At 39.3% G+C, this 16,477-nt stretch overlaps 1 protein-coding gene and 1 pseudogene across 5 annotated transcripts in view; both read right to left on the bottom strand.

The window, feature by feature from the left end:
* The window catches only part of CRCP (CGRP receptor component), a 55,909-nt gene that overhangs the window by 9,073 nt on the left and 30,359 nt on the right, over nt 1–16,477 (bottom strand). The gene's annotated exons all lie outside the window — the stretch shown is intronic.
* On the bottom strand, nt 1,720–6,948 carry LOC147913640 (DAZ-associated protein 2 pseudogene; annotated as a pseudogene).

Here is a 16,477-nt window from a genome sequence, read left to right as displayed (position 1 = left end):
CTACAGAGTAAGTGAAGACCCAGGATGGAACACCATAAAGCACCTCCATTTAAGGGGCCAGGAGAGAAGACGCCAAAAGAGAAGAAGGGGCAAAGAGAGAAAAAAGAAAACCTAGGAGAGTGGTGTTAGGGAGACCAAGAGAGCAAAGTTTCAGGACCGAGGGTATTATCAACAATGTCAAATGCTGAAGAGAGGAAAGTAGATTGATAGTATAGAAGTCACTGGATTTGCCAAAAAAGAGGGCACTGGTGGCCTGTGCAAGTAGTTCAGTTGTGGTGATAACTGGATTGTGGAAATTGAGGAATAATTGTAGAGGAAATAAGCTCTTTTTTTTTCTTGTAATGCAATGTCATCACTTTATTCAAATCTTCAAAACAGTCTTTATTCTACATGTTTTGTATAAAAAATCCACAAGTTAAGTGCACCACAGTGTAGAGACATACAACGATGAACTTCTACAACAGTCAATGGTACAGTAAAAGACCAGATGTATAGGACAGCAAACAGAGATGAACTGAAATTATAAGATAAAATAAAATCCAATTTCAGAAAAAAAATCAAAATATTAAGGATTCCAAAATATTCTTAACCCTAATGAGATTTTACTGGACTTAAGTCATTTTGTAGTGAGGCATTCACAATATGACCCCATTAACCCAGCTTAGGAATTCTTGGGAGCCACGAGTGGCTGCATCAGGCACTCTGACATAATAAATGGTAACCGATTCTTGATCTGAAAATTCCCCTTAATTTTGCTCTAAAGTCATCAGGCTTTTGAAAGACATCCTCCTCATTGCCTCTCATATTTTAAACAAACCTGTTTCCAGTACAGTTTCTGTTGATATCCTTTGTTCAAACAAACCTCCGTTTTTCTGGCACCAAAGCAAATTTGGGTTTCATTCATGAATGAAGCGACAACCTATAAAGAGGATCCAAAAGGCACCCTCTACTTTTGCCTGAGAAGATGCAAAAGCAGAAGTAATGGCGTCTGTGCTTGGGGCACAGAGAGGGTTTCAGAGGATCCTCGAGAAAGACTAGTTAAAAGATGACAAGTAGGAGGCCTGGCCCCATTGCCAAGTGGTTAAAGTTCTGCATGCTCTGCTTCGGTGGCCCGGGTTTGTGGGTTCAGATCCCGGGCATGGACCTACTCCACTCACCAGCCATGTTGTGGTGGTGTCCCACGTACAAAATAGAGGAAGACTCGCACAGATGTTAGCTCAAGGCCAATCTTCCTCAAGCAATAAAAGAGGATTGGCAACCTTAGCTCAGGGTGAATCTTCCTCAGGAAAAAAAAAGATGACAAGTGGGGAGAAGTGCGAGGAGAGAAGGAAATTAGTCTGAAATTAGGTTTTCTGTCCTACACCACTGATTCAATGGAGACTGGTGGGAGGGAATGAAAGATTATGGTTGAAGGTGGGATGTGGGGCAAAGGATGGAAAGGGAAAAGCAGATAACTAATACACTTCATTTAAGACAGGTAATATAAATCAGAGACTTACAGGAGATTAAAGACCAATCACAATAATTTGGCAACTTTACTGTTTAGGAAGATCAAAGTTCCCTCCAAAACTAATTTGATGTTTTATTACTAAAAGCCAATAATGGTATGGTACAGTATTACTCTGGAGGAATCAAAGGAAGAGCCTCAAGGCTACTTTACCCATGTTCATTTTATGAATGGCTATCTCCTCTACCTCAAAATGCTTTTGGGAGGTACTGCTATCATTACATGGTTCCTTATTAAGTTTGAAAAATGCCTGAAAGTTTGGGCAACAGAAAGACATCCCAACAAGTCTAAACTGCAATTTCAGGTTAATACGACTAAAGGAGGTACATTGTGAGAAGTGCTGAAGATATGTGATGTCTTTCCTGGCACAGAGGTAGCCTTGGTTCCTCACCAGGTGGTGTAGCGACCATCTGAGCCACCCATGAAGAAGTTTCCCTTCCACTGAGTTACGAAGACACTGGCTCCCTGCATGACTGCAAGCTGAGCAGCATGGGGAGGGCATCCTGGGAGTGAAGGAAAAACATTGCCAGCAGTAGACCCAGCTCCAAATCTAGCACCTGTATCATACACTCCTTCCACCAGCACTACTGAAGCAGATGGATAGATGGGACCAACTGGATAATAAGCCATGGGGATTGTGGAACCTAAAGGACCAATAGCCACTGACTGGGCCAGGGGAAGATACAGCGAGGTGCAAGGAAAAGCGGCTAACATGGTGGAGACTGTGGCAGCCCCTGGGTGCACAAAGCTCAGACGACAGATCTCTGAATTGGCAGATGGAGCATCAGCATAGGGCAGACCCTGAGAAAGGTGCAAGGTCTGAGAGTACACTGGATTCCCAGGAGGCTCACAGGGTAGGTTGGCTGTGTTGGATATTGACCTTTGCTGTTCATGGTGGCTATGGGTCCAGTTCTGCTCAGTGTCACAGACTGAAATAACCTCTTGACAGGATAGAAGTAAAAAAGCAATTATAGCCTGAGGAGGGCAAATTCTGGAGGGAGAATGAAGCATGTTTGCTGGCTAAGGAGATACGCATGTGGAGAGATTGAAACTATATGAGAGTAGGGGAAAGACCCTCAGAAAAACAAAAGTCCAAAGTTTCAGTGAAGTGGCTCATGTTCCACTGAGACCACAGCAATGTGGAAAGAAAAAGCAAATTTGAGGGGATCTGAAGGGAAGTGAGCTCATTTTGGATAATTTTCTCAGTGAAGCAGAAGTGAAGTTACCATCTAAGAGGTCTGGATATGAAGAGGGTTAACAGGACTAAAAGCTGCAGACAATCAGGTAAGGAGGGGACTAGGAATAAGACCAGTAAGCAGTTTTGAAGGCCCAATTGAGTTGGAAAATATGAACCCTCACTCAAAACAAAATTATTTACTTTAACCATTATCACCAAACAGTATGAATAAAGAACAGAGGAAGGGCAGGAACAGAGAAAAGATATAGCTGAATAAATGAGCATCTTAGTTACAAATCAATCAAAGCAATGGAACTCAGTTCATCGAACAGTCATTATTCTGCCAGGCTCTGAACTGCTGGAAATGTTCCTACAGTTATAAAAAGGATCTTGTAAGTCTTCTAGCAACAAACACATTCACACCTCCTCCCTGAAAAACCCACCAACTCAGAGTCAAACCAACAAGCAACTTCTCTGCTCTTCCACCCAAGGAGCTGCCCACTGCAGGACTAAACCACAGAACTGCATGTGCTGCTGGCTCCAGGTTTGGGGGAGCAGGGGTTACAAACATGGCCCCTGACTTTATAAGCAAGACTACTTTTACTGTCTCTACTTTCTCCCCTTCACTTCTCAACACTCTGCACTTTAGTTCCTGCCCCAAAAGATCACCAAAACCGTTCTTGCTAAAGGGCCAGTGACCTGCATATTGACAACTCTAGTGGATGCTTCTCTGTCCTGCTCTACCCTGTTTCTGTAACACCTGACATCACTGAACACTCCTTCCTTAAAACTATCTACCTTGTGGCTTCCATAACACCATTCTTCCCCAATTCTCTTATCTTTTTGACTATTCCTTCTTCATCTCTTTCTAGGTTTTCTCTTTTTCTGCTTGCCTCTGTAGCAGTCCCACAGTGCCTTCTTTCACTCTCTGACCCCTTTACTGAGTTCCTCATCCAGATCTTACAATCTCATCTGCTACTATAGGTTTTAACCAAGAAATTCATGTTTTCATGCTATGTGAGCTGAGCTCCAGACCTTTGTAACCAACTGCCACCTAGACATTCTCCACCTAAACATCTCAGACACATTTCAAATGCAACACATCCTAAAGTGATCTGACTATCCTTCCCAACAAACCTCTCTCTGTACTTCTCATCTTGGTGAAGAGCCAAACCCCTAGGCCAGAAACCTGCAGGTCATCCTTGACTCCTTCCTCTCACTCACTGCCCATATTAAGTCACAAAGAATTACTGATTATATTTCTTTCAAGATATCTGCCCCTGCCTCACCATTTCTATAAGCTACTTCAATTCTTCTTGGTTAGAAGACAATGGCCTCTATCTTCAGAGGTCTGCCACTTTTCAATCTATCTTCACTCTTACAAATAAAGTATCTTAAAAGTTGAAAATCTGGTCATCTCATTATCCTCCTTATAATCCTCCCACTGTTCCCACAGGTTTTGATATGAACTTAAATTTCCTTAGTTCAGCCTCCAGAACCCAGTGAAATCTGGTCTTTGTCAGTCTCCATTAGGTTCCTATGGCTTCATCTCCCCTTAGCACTCACATCCCAATTAAATGAAACTGCAAACACTACACAGGAAAGCATCAGGCTACTTCCTGACTCCATGCCTTAGCACGTCATGTTCCCTCTGCTTAGAAAGCACTAACTCACCTGCATCTGGCTGACTCTTCCTTTATATTAAAATCCAGTGTCACTTCCTATAGATAAAATGATATACGCAAATTCTGATACTTCAGTGTCTCTCTACCATGTTGCCACTACCATAGCACTTATATTGTATCCATCTTTGTATCCCCAACAACTGAGACAAAGCTGGCATGAGATAAATGTAATCAGCAGGATAAACTAAAGAAAGAGCTAGGGCAGTACTGACTTCCAGGAGAAGTTCAAGGGAGAGACAACTGTTGAACACTGGGGAGACATGGCGCAGGGTTCCATGTTCTGAAAGCAGGGTAACCACACTCCAGACACTAGGGAAACTGACAACTCACCATCTACTCTGAGTTTTGCCGGTCCCAGAAGCCCATGTCCCAAATATGGTGCCAAACCCCAAGTAATCTGTACACAGAAGAGTCCCTTTTAGGGACCCAAGTTATTTACATATCTACCTAAGCTGGGTCTTAAAGGCAAATCCTTCCTTTATTCCTGGCAGACATAGCTGTACACCTTAGAAAGGAGATCTCAGAATGAGAGCTGAGAGTGCAGGCCAGGCTGCAATTCTTAAGAACTAAATGGCTCAAGACAAAAATTAAAATTATTAAAGAACCAAATGCTTTGGGAAATTAACATGCTATAGAAAAAATAACACGGGACTTAGTGTCAAAATGTCTTCCAGTTGAGTCTCAACACTACCATTTTTGCTGAATAAGGCTATGAAATCAAATAAAACATGGTTCCTACCATACCCTCAAGGACTCTAGTAGTGGAGGTATTTAAGCAAATTAATGGAACTCCAGTTTGCACTACTAGAACTGACCAGTTAAGGGCTATTATCTTGAATCTCCTCTCCCTGAGAGAACGGTAGAGAAAAACTCTAACAGGTGATATTTAGATATAAGGGTTAAAGACCACTTCAGCACTTTCTACTATAAAGGTGATTCCTGTCTTAAACTGCACTGGCTAGCACAAGATGGTCCAGGTTTTGAAGGTATATAGCAGGTAGCACCCTGGGTCACCAGGCACTGAGGCCAAATGAATTCAGTGGGCTGCAATGGTCAGCAACCTAGCAGAGGAGAAGCCAGGCCCATCACAGTGAAAGAAGCCTGCCAGCCCCCTCTACTGGTTCTTTGTAGAACAACACTGCCTGCAGAGACATGATAACCTCTGTAAAAACCCTGGCATATTAATCTGTCCCAGGAATCAACCATTTAATGAAAAGTAGACACTAAAAGATCACAAAGGACTTTACAAATCCTCGAATTTAGGATCAAAAATGGAAAAAGCAAACTGAAAATAATCTTTCTCTGAATATTACAGTCTGTTTTAAATTTATATAGATTATGGCTAATCATGAATCAGCTCACAAGGAAATTCCTATTTGTGAGTTTCTTGAATGGAAGCCTAGTACCTATCTGTAGCAGAAAAGATGTAGGGATTGGGAAGCAAATCACCAGACCAGACAAATAACTAAGAAAAGGTCTTAAAAATCAACCATTAGGACTTTTGTTGTAGACAAGATGTTAGAAGCCCACCAAAGCCTATCTTTCCACTGATTAAAACAAAAAAACTAAGGACAAAATACAAAAGCAATAACCTGATGACTCTGAAAAGAAAACAAAAGTAGGCGGACTGGAGAGAGAAACAAAACTTGAAGAAAGGACTAGGTGGTGTGGGAATAGATGTGAGGGTTTTTTTCCCCCTTTTCTCTCATAGCCTTGATCCTCAGGCCTGCCCTTAGCAGAGCTATAGCAGTAGCTCCACAGGCAATTAACATTCCAAGAGAAATTCCATCTTTCTGGCCAGAAGAAGGGCAAAAAGGGCCCCTGAGATCCAGAGATTTGGGTGAAGCTCACAACTTGAGGGTAGCTCCCCTGGGAGCCCTGGCAGTAGGTGTCAACAGGAAGGGAGCCCCTGTGGTCCAGAGTGCCAAAGAACATCTTTTTTCTCCCCTTCTCTCTTTTTATTCTCTCCCTGCTTTGGCCCAAGGGTGGCACCAGTAACACGTGCACATGTGGGCAGCTAAAACTTGGAGAGAAACCGAGCACTTGCAGCCAGAAGACCAAAAAAGGGGGCCCATGTGGGCCAGAGAATATGGGAGCAATCTCAGAGAGGAGAGCTAGAAATGAGGATTCCCCTAAATTTGAGTATCAGCCTGCACAAATCCTAGGTTCAGCCTGAGCTTCATGTGCAGAACAGCCCCAAAACAGCATGGAGCAAACAGACTCAGCACAGCAAAGACACTGAGAAGTTAACAAGTTACACCACCACTCGAGTCTCATGCAAAAAAGATCCAAAGCTACAAACGTTTTAAAAACTAAACTGACATTGAAATCCTTGCGCATGGAAGGCAAGACAGACTTCAGGTGTGAACTTAACTAACTTGACTACCTGCTAAAAGAAATTTTAAAAGAATATTAACCAGAGGCTTTTAAGAGGATCCAGAAATCTAAACAATATAATATTCAAAATGTCCAGGATATAATCTAATATTACCTCAATGAGGAAACTATGACTCATTCTCAAGGGAAAAGATAATCAACAGATGCCAAACCTGTGACAACCCAGATGTTGGAAATCAAAGACTTTAAAGTAGCTATTATAACAACATGAGGTAAAAGTAAACATTCTGGAAATGAATAGAATAATATAAGTTCTCAGCAAAGGGACAGAGATTATAAGTAATAAGCAAATGGAAATTTTAGAACTGAAAAATATAATACACAAACTGAAAAATTCACTGAGTGGGCTTAATTTTAAAAAAATAGAGATGACAGAAGAAAGAGTCTGTGAACTTATAGATAGGTCAATAGAAATTATCCTATTTGAACAACAAAGATGGGGGTAAAGGGGAAAAATGAACAGACAGGACTCAGGGAAGATGGCAGAGCAGGAAGAACCAGGAATCTGACTCTACCACCTAGACAACAACTAGACCTAAATGTAAAATGCAAAATTATAAAACTCCTAGAAGATAACATAGGAGAAAATCTAGATGATCTTGGGTATGGTGATGACTTTTTAGATACAATACGAAAGGCACCATCCATGAAAAAAATAATCGATAAACTGGACTTCATTAAAATTAAAAACATCTGCTCCATGAAACACAACATCAAGAAAAGAAGACGACAAACCACAGACTGGGAGAAAATATTTGCAAAAGATACATCTGATAAAGGACTGTTATCCAAAATACACAAATTCTTAAAACTCAATAATAAGAAAACAACCCAATTAAAAACTGGGCAAAACATCTGAATAGACACCTCACCAAAGATGATATACAGATGGCAAATAAGCATATGAAAAGATGCTCCACATCATATGTCATCAAGGAAATGCAAATGAAAACAACGAGATACCACTACACATCTATTAGAATGGTCAAAATCCAGAACACTAACACCACCCAATGCTGGCAAGAATGTGGAGCAACAGGAACTTTTATTCATTGATGGTGGGGATGCAAAATGGTACAGCTATTTTGGAAGACAGTCTGGCAGTTTCTTACAAAACTAAACATGCTCTTACCACATGATACAGCAATTACACTCCTTGGAATTTACCTAAAGGAGCTGAAAACTTACGCTGACAAAAAACCTAGACACAAATGTTTATAGTAGCTTTTTTGATAACTGCCAAAACTTGGAAGCAACCAAGATGTCCTTCAGTAGGTAATGGATAAATAAAATACGGCACATTCAGACAATGGAATATTATTCAGCATTAAGAAGAAATGAGCTATGAAACCATGAAAAGACATGGAGGAACTTTAAATGCATATTACTAAGTGAAAGAAGCCAATCTGAAAAGACTACATATTGTATGATTCCAACTACATGACATTCTGAAAAAGGCAAAACTATGGAGACAGTAAAAAAATCAGTGGTTGCCAGGGATTATGGGTGGAGAGGAAGAAATGAATAGGTGGAGCAAAGAGGATTTCTAGGTCAGTGAACATACTCTGTATGATACCATAATGGTAGATACACATCATTACACATTTGTCCAAATCCACAGAATGCCACAGAACACCAAAAGCGAACCCTAATGTAAACCACAGACTTTGGGTGATAATGATGTATCAATGTAGGTTCACTGATTGTAACAAATTTACCACTCTGACGGGACATGTTGATAATAGGGGAGGTTACACATGTGTGGGGGAGGGGGCATACAGGAAATCTCTGTATCTTTCCCTTAATTTTGCTGTGAACCTAAAACTGATCTAAAAACATCAAGTCTTAATTAAAAAAAAAAAAAAAGAACAGAGATGATTCTGGGAAGGTGGCAGAATAGGAAGTACCAGAAATCTATCTTCCCATCTAGACAACAACTGCACTAGGAGAATCTGGAGTCTACTAAAGACATGGAATTTCCAGGGGAAAGCCTGGAAGGTATATTTCAGTTAATTTTGCTCAGTTTTAGATCTTAGCACAGTGGCACCTACCCATCCTCCAACTCCAGTGGCAGGCAGCTGTGCATCTGTTCCTGAAGTAGCTTGCACACAGCTTGTGGAAGCCAGAGAGGGCAAAAAGGACCCTGTCCTCCAAATATCAGGATCTTTGCTGTAATCACTGATTGCTGTCTCTGATTGCAGGCAAAGGGTCAGTGGCCATTGTTGCACCCCCCTCATCACTGAAAGCCCCTCCACCTCCAGCTGAAGTGACTTCTAGGAGATTTAAAGGGCTCTTTTCTCCACCCTTCATTTTTTCCTTTTCCCTAAAGCTCAGACACTAAAGGCTAGGACATTCAAAAACAACTGCATATACACGGAAAATTAGAAAGTGAGTGCACATGTCTAGGGAAAGGGGTAAGCTCAGGGAAGACTTTGAGTTTATACTACAGGCTGATCCTTGGTACAGAGCCAGCCTACAATAATAAAAAAACAGTATCAAAAACTAGCAGGCCCTGTGGAAGGAAGAGAATCTAATTTCCAGAGTTACCACATTATTAGATGAAATGTCCAGCTTTCAACAAAAAATCACAACACATAGAAAGAAACAGGAAAGTACAGCCCATTCAAAGGAAAAAAGTAAAGCAACAGAAGATGTCCCTGAAAAAGACCTGATGGCAGATCTACTAGACAAAGGCTTTAAAACAATGGTCTTCAAGATGCCTAAAGAACTAAAGAAAGATGTGGAGAAAGTCAAGAAAACAATGTATGAACAAAATGGAAATATCAATAAGGGATAGAAATAAAGGGCCGGCCCGGTGGCATAGTGGTTAAGTGCACGGACTCTGCTGTGGTGGCCTGGGGTTTGGATCCCGGTCGCACACCAACGCACTGCTTGTCAAGCCATGCTGTGGCGGTCTCCCATATAAAGTGGAGGAAGATGGGCAGGGATGTTAGCCCAGGGCCAGTCTTCCTCAGCAAAAAGGGGAGGATTGGCCACAGATGTTAGCTCATGGCTGGTCTTCCTCACACACAAAAAAAAAAAAAAGAAAAAGAAAGAAATAAAAAAGAAATCAAAAAGAAATTCTGGAGCTGAAAAGTACAATAATTGAAATGAAAAACTCATTAGAGGGATTCGAAGGCAGATCTGAGCAGGCAGAAGAAAGAATCAGCAAACTTAAAGACAGGACAATGGAAATTACTGAATCTGAGGAAGAGAAAGAAAAAAGATTCAAGAAAAGTGAACAGAGCCTAAGGGATCTATGGAACACCATAAAGCAGACCAACATATGCATTTTGGGAGTCCCAGAAAGAAAAGAGAGAGAGAAAGGGGCAGAGAGAATATTTGAAGAAATAATGGCTGAAAACTTCCCAAACTGATGAAACACATGAATATAAACATTCAAGAAGCTCAACGACTCCAAGTGAGATGAACTCAAAGAGACTCACACAGAGACACATTATAATCAGACTTTCAAAAGACAAAGAATCTTGAAAGCAAGAGAGAAACGAATTGTCATATATAAGGGATCCTCATTAACATTATCAGCAGATTTCTCATCAGAAACTTTGGAGACCAGAAGACATTGGGCCAATAAATTCAAAGTGCTAAAAGAAAAACTTTCAAGCAAGAATCCTATATTCAGCAAAACTGTCCCTCAAAAGTGAGAGAGAAATTAAGACATTCCCAGATAAACAAAAGCTGAGGGAGTTCATTATCACTAGACCTGCCCTGGAAGAAATGCTCAACAGAGTCCTGCAATATGAAATGAAAGAATACTAGACAGTAACTTGAAGCTGTATGAACAATTAAAGATCTTCATAAAGGTAAACACATGGGCACTTATAAAAGCTAGTATTATTGTAACAACAGTTTGTAACTCCACTTTTTGTTTTCTACATAATTTAAAATAATTATCAGTTTATGTTTTGGGGCACACAAACATGTATAAAGATGTAATTCTGTTATATCACCAACTGCAAGGGATGGGGATGGAGCTGTAAAGAAGCAGAGATTTTGCATGTTATCGACGCTAAGCTAATATAAATTCAAATTAGAGTGTTATAATTTTAGGATGTTAAACCAGGGGCTGGAAGGAGAGGGGAATGGGGAGTTATTGCTTAATGGGTATAGCATTTCAGTTTTGCAAGATGAAAAGAGTTATGAAGATGGATGGTAGTGATGGCTGTCCAATATTATGAATGTATTTAGTATCACTGAACTGTGTACATTTAAAGATGGTTAAGATGGTGAATTTTATGTTATATATATTTTACCACAATTAAAAAAATTGAAAAGAAAAGTAATCCACTTTCCCCATGCCATTTCCCGACTGTGCCACTGAGTAGATATGGGCAGTATCACAAAAGACAAAGGAAATAGAAAATGATATACCATGCAAATATTAACTCAATAGGACACATTAAAATAAGTTTAACTAATGAAATTAAAATAAAATAGCACATCAAAGTACATTATTGTACCACCTAAAATCATCTCATATACCATGGCATTTCCTGCACCACGCTTGGAAAACACTGGGTCTCATGATTTCTAAAGGCTTTTGGCTCCAAATTCTGACTCTCTCACCTCTCAATAAGAATCCAGCCAATGGAGTCATTCAGGTAGAATGGCTGTTCTGATTTGACAGAAATTTCTAAGAATCTAGCTAACCAGATACTCTGTTCTGGGGTTTCAAAGACAAGCCTTGATGATGCAAGAGCTGAAATGCCTTTGGAAGCACTCAGCCACCATAGGGGGTGGGGAGTATATAGGAGGCCATAGAAGAGATATCAAATTTGAGGATGGCCTTTTCACTTTTCCCTCAGGAAAAGATCAGTGATTCAAGCTTTAGAATCATTCAGCAAAGGACATAAAAGGCCACCTGAATTCTGTATATAGCTGTGAAATCAAGTCAATCAAAAGGAGGTACAGTCATGTGCCACATAACAATGTTTTGGTCCATGACGGACCGCATATACAATGGGAGTCCCATAAGATTAGTACCATATAGCCTAGGTGTGTAGTAGGATATACCATCTAGGTTTATGTAAGCACACTCTACAATGTTTACATGACATTGCCTAATGACACATTTCTTGGAACTTATCCCCAGCAATAAGCAATGCATGACTATATTATAAAATGGCACTGTCCAACATGCCTGCCACCGACTACAGGTGGCTATTAATACTTAAACTTAATTAAAATTAAATAAAACTAAAAATGCAGTTCCTCTGTTGCACTAGCCATATTTCAAATGATAAATAGATGCATGTGGCTAGAAGCTACTGTGTAGGACAGAGCAGAGGAATATTTCCATTACTGCAGAAAGTTCTACTAGACAGGACTGCTCTGTAGACTCTATTGATAAATAGTCTACAGAGGAGCCACTGATGAGGAAAAAATACAGTCACGTGGGAAGGTACAGTCTAGCTGAAATTGCAAGCATAAAGACATATAACCTCTATAGTCTGAGATCTCTATCTTTATAAGAACCAAAGTAGATCTAGAAGAAAAGTGATGCATCATTTTCTTCTCTTCCCCAACTCCTGATCCCCTACTTGTGTTTCTATTATCCAAAGTTTTTTGTGTCAATAGGGTCAGACATGGGCCAGCCCCGTGGCTTAGTGGTTAAGTGCACATGCTCTGCTACTGGCGGCCCAGGTTCGGATCCCGGGTGCGCACCGACGTACCGTTTGTCCAGCCATGCTGAGGCGGCGTCCCACATACAGCAACTAGAAGGATGTGCAACTGTGATGTACAACTATCTACTGGGGCTTTGGGGAGAAAAAGGGAAAAAAAGGAGGAGGATTGGCAATAGATGTTAGCTCAGGGCCAGTCTTCCTCAGCAAAAAGAGGAGGATTGGCATGGATGTTAGCTGAGGACTGATCTTCCTCACAAAAAAAAAAAATAATAATTAGGGTCAGACATGCTCCAATAAAGGAGCTGAGGGAGATGAACATATAGATTGTTTGGGAAATGTTAATAAAAAGTTTCCTTGTCAAAAAAGAAAAAAGAACAGAGCGCTGAGGACTTGTAGGACAATTATCAAAGTTCTAACTGTTGTGTTTTTGGAGTTCTGGAAAGAAAGGAGGAAGAGATTGTGGTAGAAAAAAATATTTCAAGAAATAACGGTCCAAAACTTCACAAATCTGGTAAGAAACAAAAATGTATGTAATCAAGCAGCTCAGCCAAGACAGACTAAAAAAAAAAGAAAATCAAATTTTTGAAGCCAAAGATAAGAAAAAATATTGAAAGCAGAGGAAAATAACACATTATATATTTGTATGACCACAGATTTCTCATCAGAAACCACAGCAGTCAGAGGAGACTGAAATAACATCTTCAAAGTAATGAAAAGAAAAGACCACTCCACCCAGTGAAACTATCCTTCACTGGGTTGAAAGAAAATAATGAAATGAAAGAAAATAATGAAATTATTGAATGAAAGAAAATAATGACATTCTCAGTTGAAAGAAAACTAAGAAAATTTGTAGCCAGCAGACCTGTTCTAAAAGAAGTGCTAAAGAAGTTCTTCAGGCTGCAGTAAATGATAAGCAGAAAACATGGAACTTAAGGAATGAATGAAGAGCAAAAGAAATAGTAAAATTCTGGGTAAACATAAAAGACTATTTTTGTCCTTTTAAGCTCTTTAAAATATGTAGAGTACAGAAAGTATATGTTAAGATACTGCTAAATACTATTTTCAATGTATGTAGATGTAATAAATATGACAACTATAATATAAAAGGGAGAAGATAAAGGGATCTACATACATTCTACCCAAAGTGGTAAAATATTAACTCTATCTGGACCATAAATGGTTAGGTATGCATATTGTTATCTTTACAGCAACCACTAAAAACTAAAAAGATACAGCCTAAGAGCAAAAAGATAAATTTTTAAAGACTAAAGAACAAGAACCACATGAACATCTTAATAGACAGAGAAAAAACAACTGACAAAATTCAACATCCAGTCATGATAAAAATCTCAGCAAACTAAACTTCCTACCCTGATAAAGAGCATCCATGAAAAACCTAAGTTAACATTATATTTAATGGTGAACAACTGAAAGCCTTCCCCTAAGAACAGACACAAGGTAAGAATGTCTGCTCTCACCACTACTATTCAACATCATACATTAACATTATGGTCCTAGCCAGTGCATGAGGCAAGGAAAAGAAATAAAAGGCATAAAGATTAGAAAGAAATAAAACTCCCTGTATTCACAAATATCATGATTGTCTACATAGAAAAATCCAAAGGAATATACTAAAAAAGCTCCTAGAACTAGTAAGTGGATTTAGTAAGGTTGTATGGCATGAGATCAACACAGAAAACTCAGTTGCATTTCTCTATATTAGCAATGAACATCTGGAAATCAATAATATTTATGATAGCACCAAAAGTTATGAAATACACAGGTATAAATCTAAAAAAATTTGTGCAGAATCTGTATGCTTAAAACTACAAAACAGTGATGAAAGAAACTCAAGTCTTAAATAAATGGAGAGATACACTGTTTTCATGGATTGTAAGACTCAATATTGATAAGATATCAATTCTCCCCCAAAACTTACCTACAGATGTAACACAATCCTAATCAGAATCCCAGTCAGATCTGTTCTAGACATCAACAAGTTGATTCAAAAATTTATATATGTGCACTGTTGGTGGGGATGTAAACTGGTGCAGCCACTATGGAAAACAGTATGGAGGTTCCTCAAAAAATTAAAAATAGAACTACCATATGATCTAGCAATTCCACTTCTGGGTATTTATCTGAAGAAAACAAAAATACTAACTCGAAAAAATACACCCCATGTTCACTGCAGCATTATTTACAAAAGTCAAGATAAGGAAACAACCTAAGTGTCCATCGATGGATGAATGGATGAAGAGATTGTGGCATATATACATAATGGAATATCATTCAGCCATAAAAAAGAATGAAATCTTGCCATTTGTGACAACATAGATGGACCTCGTGGGCATTACACTAAGTGAAATAAGTCAGACAAAAAAAGACAAATACTGTATTATCTCTCATATATGGAATCTAAAAAATAAAAACAAACCAACAAAAACCAAGCTCAGGGCCGGCCCTGTGGCTTGGTGGTTAAGTGCGCGCGCTGCGATGCTGGTGGCCCGGGTTCGGATCCCGGGTGCGCATCGAGGCACCACTTCTCCGTTCATCCTGAGGCCGAGTCCCGCATACAGCAACTAGAAGGATGTGCAGCTACAACATACAACTATCCACTGGGGCTTTGGGGGGAAAAAAATAAAATAAATAAAATCTTTAAAAAAAAAAAAAAAAAAAAAAAAACCCAAGCTCACAGATACAGAGAACAGATAAGTGGTTCATCTGCAGAGGCAGGAGGTGAGGGTGAGAGAAACTGGTGAAGGGGGTCAACAACAAAAACAAAAAGCAAAAAAGCAATTAAAAATTGAATTAAAAAATTTATATAAAAGGCAAAGGGGGCCGGCCCCGTGGCTTAGCGGTTAAGTGCACGCACTCCGCTACTGGCGGCCCGGGTTCGGATCCCGGGCGCGCACCAATGCACCGCTTTTCTGGCCATGATGAGGCCGCGTCTCACGTACAGCAACTAGAAGGATGTGCAGCTGTGACATACAACTATCTACTGGGGCTTTGGGGGAAAAAATAAATAAAAGGCAAAGGAACTAGAAAAGCCAAAACAATTTTGGAAAAGAAGAACAAAGTTGAAGAACTCATTATTTGATCTCAACACTTATAAAGATGCAATGATCAAGACGGTGTGGTACTGGCAAAAGAACAGATACATAGATCAATGGAACAGAATATAGAATGAAGAGAGACTCCACAGATTTCTTACAAAACTAAAGGCAATTCAATGGAGAAAGGATGGTCTTTTCAACAAGTGGTACTGAAACCGTCTGAAATCTATACACACACAAAAAATGAATCTCTACCCATATCTCACACCATGCCCTCAAAATGGATCATTTCTATAAGAAAATATAAAAGAAAATCTTTGTGACCTTGGGAGTGGCAGAGTTTTTACATACAACATCACAAGTAAGATGAATAAGAGAAAAAAGAAAAGACAAATTTGACTACTTCAAAATTAAAACCTTCTGCTCTGAGAATGTGTTAAGAGAATGAACAAACAAACCATAGATTGGAGAAAACATCTTCAAATTACATACTGAACAAAGGACTTATATCCAGAATATAAAAAGAACTCTCAAAACTAAAAAACAAAACAAAACAAAAAAATAACGGGCAAAATATTTGAATAGACACTTCATCAAAGAAGATAAGCAAAATAAGAACAAGAAAGATGCTCAACATTACTCATTATTAAGGAAATGCAAATTAAAACCACGAGATACCATTTCAAACCAATATGAACAGCTAAAATAAAAAATACTAAAAACTCCAAGTACTAGCAAAGATATGGAGTAAGTGGAACTCTCTTACATTGCTAAGGCAAATGCGAAACGGTGCAGTCACTTTAGAAGAGAGTCTGGCAGTTTCTTATAGAGTTAAACTTATTCTTACTATATGACCCAACAATTCCTCTCCTAGGTGTTTACCCAGAATGAAAACTTATGTTCATACAGAAACCCATATGAGATATTTATAGTAGCTTTATTCATAATTGTCCAAAACTGGAAATATCTTAAATGTCTTTCAAGTGGTGACTGAATAAACAAATTGCAGT

Source organism: Ceratotherium simum, chromosome 26 (assembly GCF_057802395.1).
Source record: "Ceratotherium simum simum isolate JZ-2026a chromosome 26, ASM5780239v1, whole genome shotgun sequence".
Lineage (NCBI taxonomy): Eukaryota > Metazoa > Chordata > Mammalia > Perissodactyla > Rhinocerotidae > Ceratotherium > Ceratotherium simum.
This window is presented reverse-complemented; position numbering and strand designations above follow the sequence as displayed.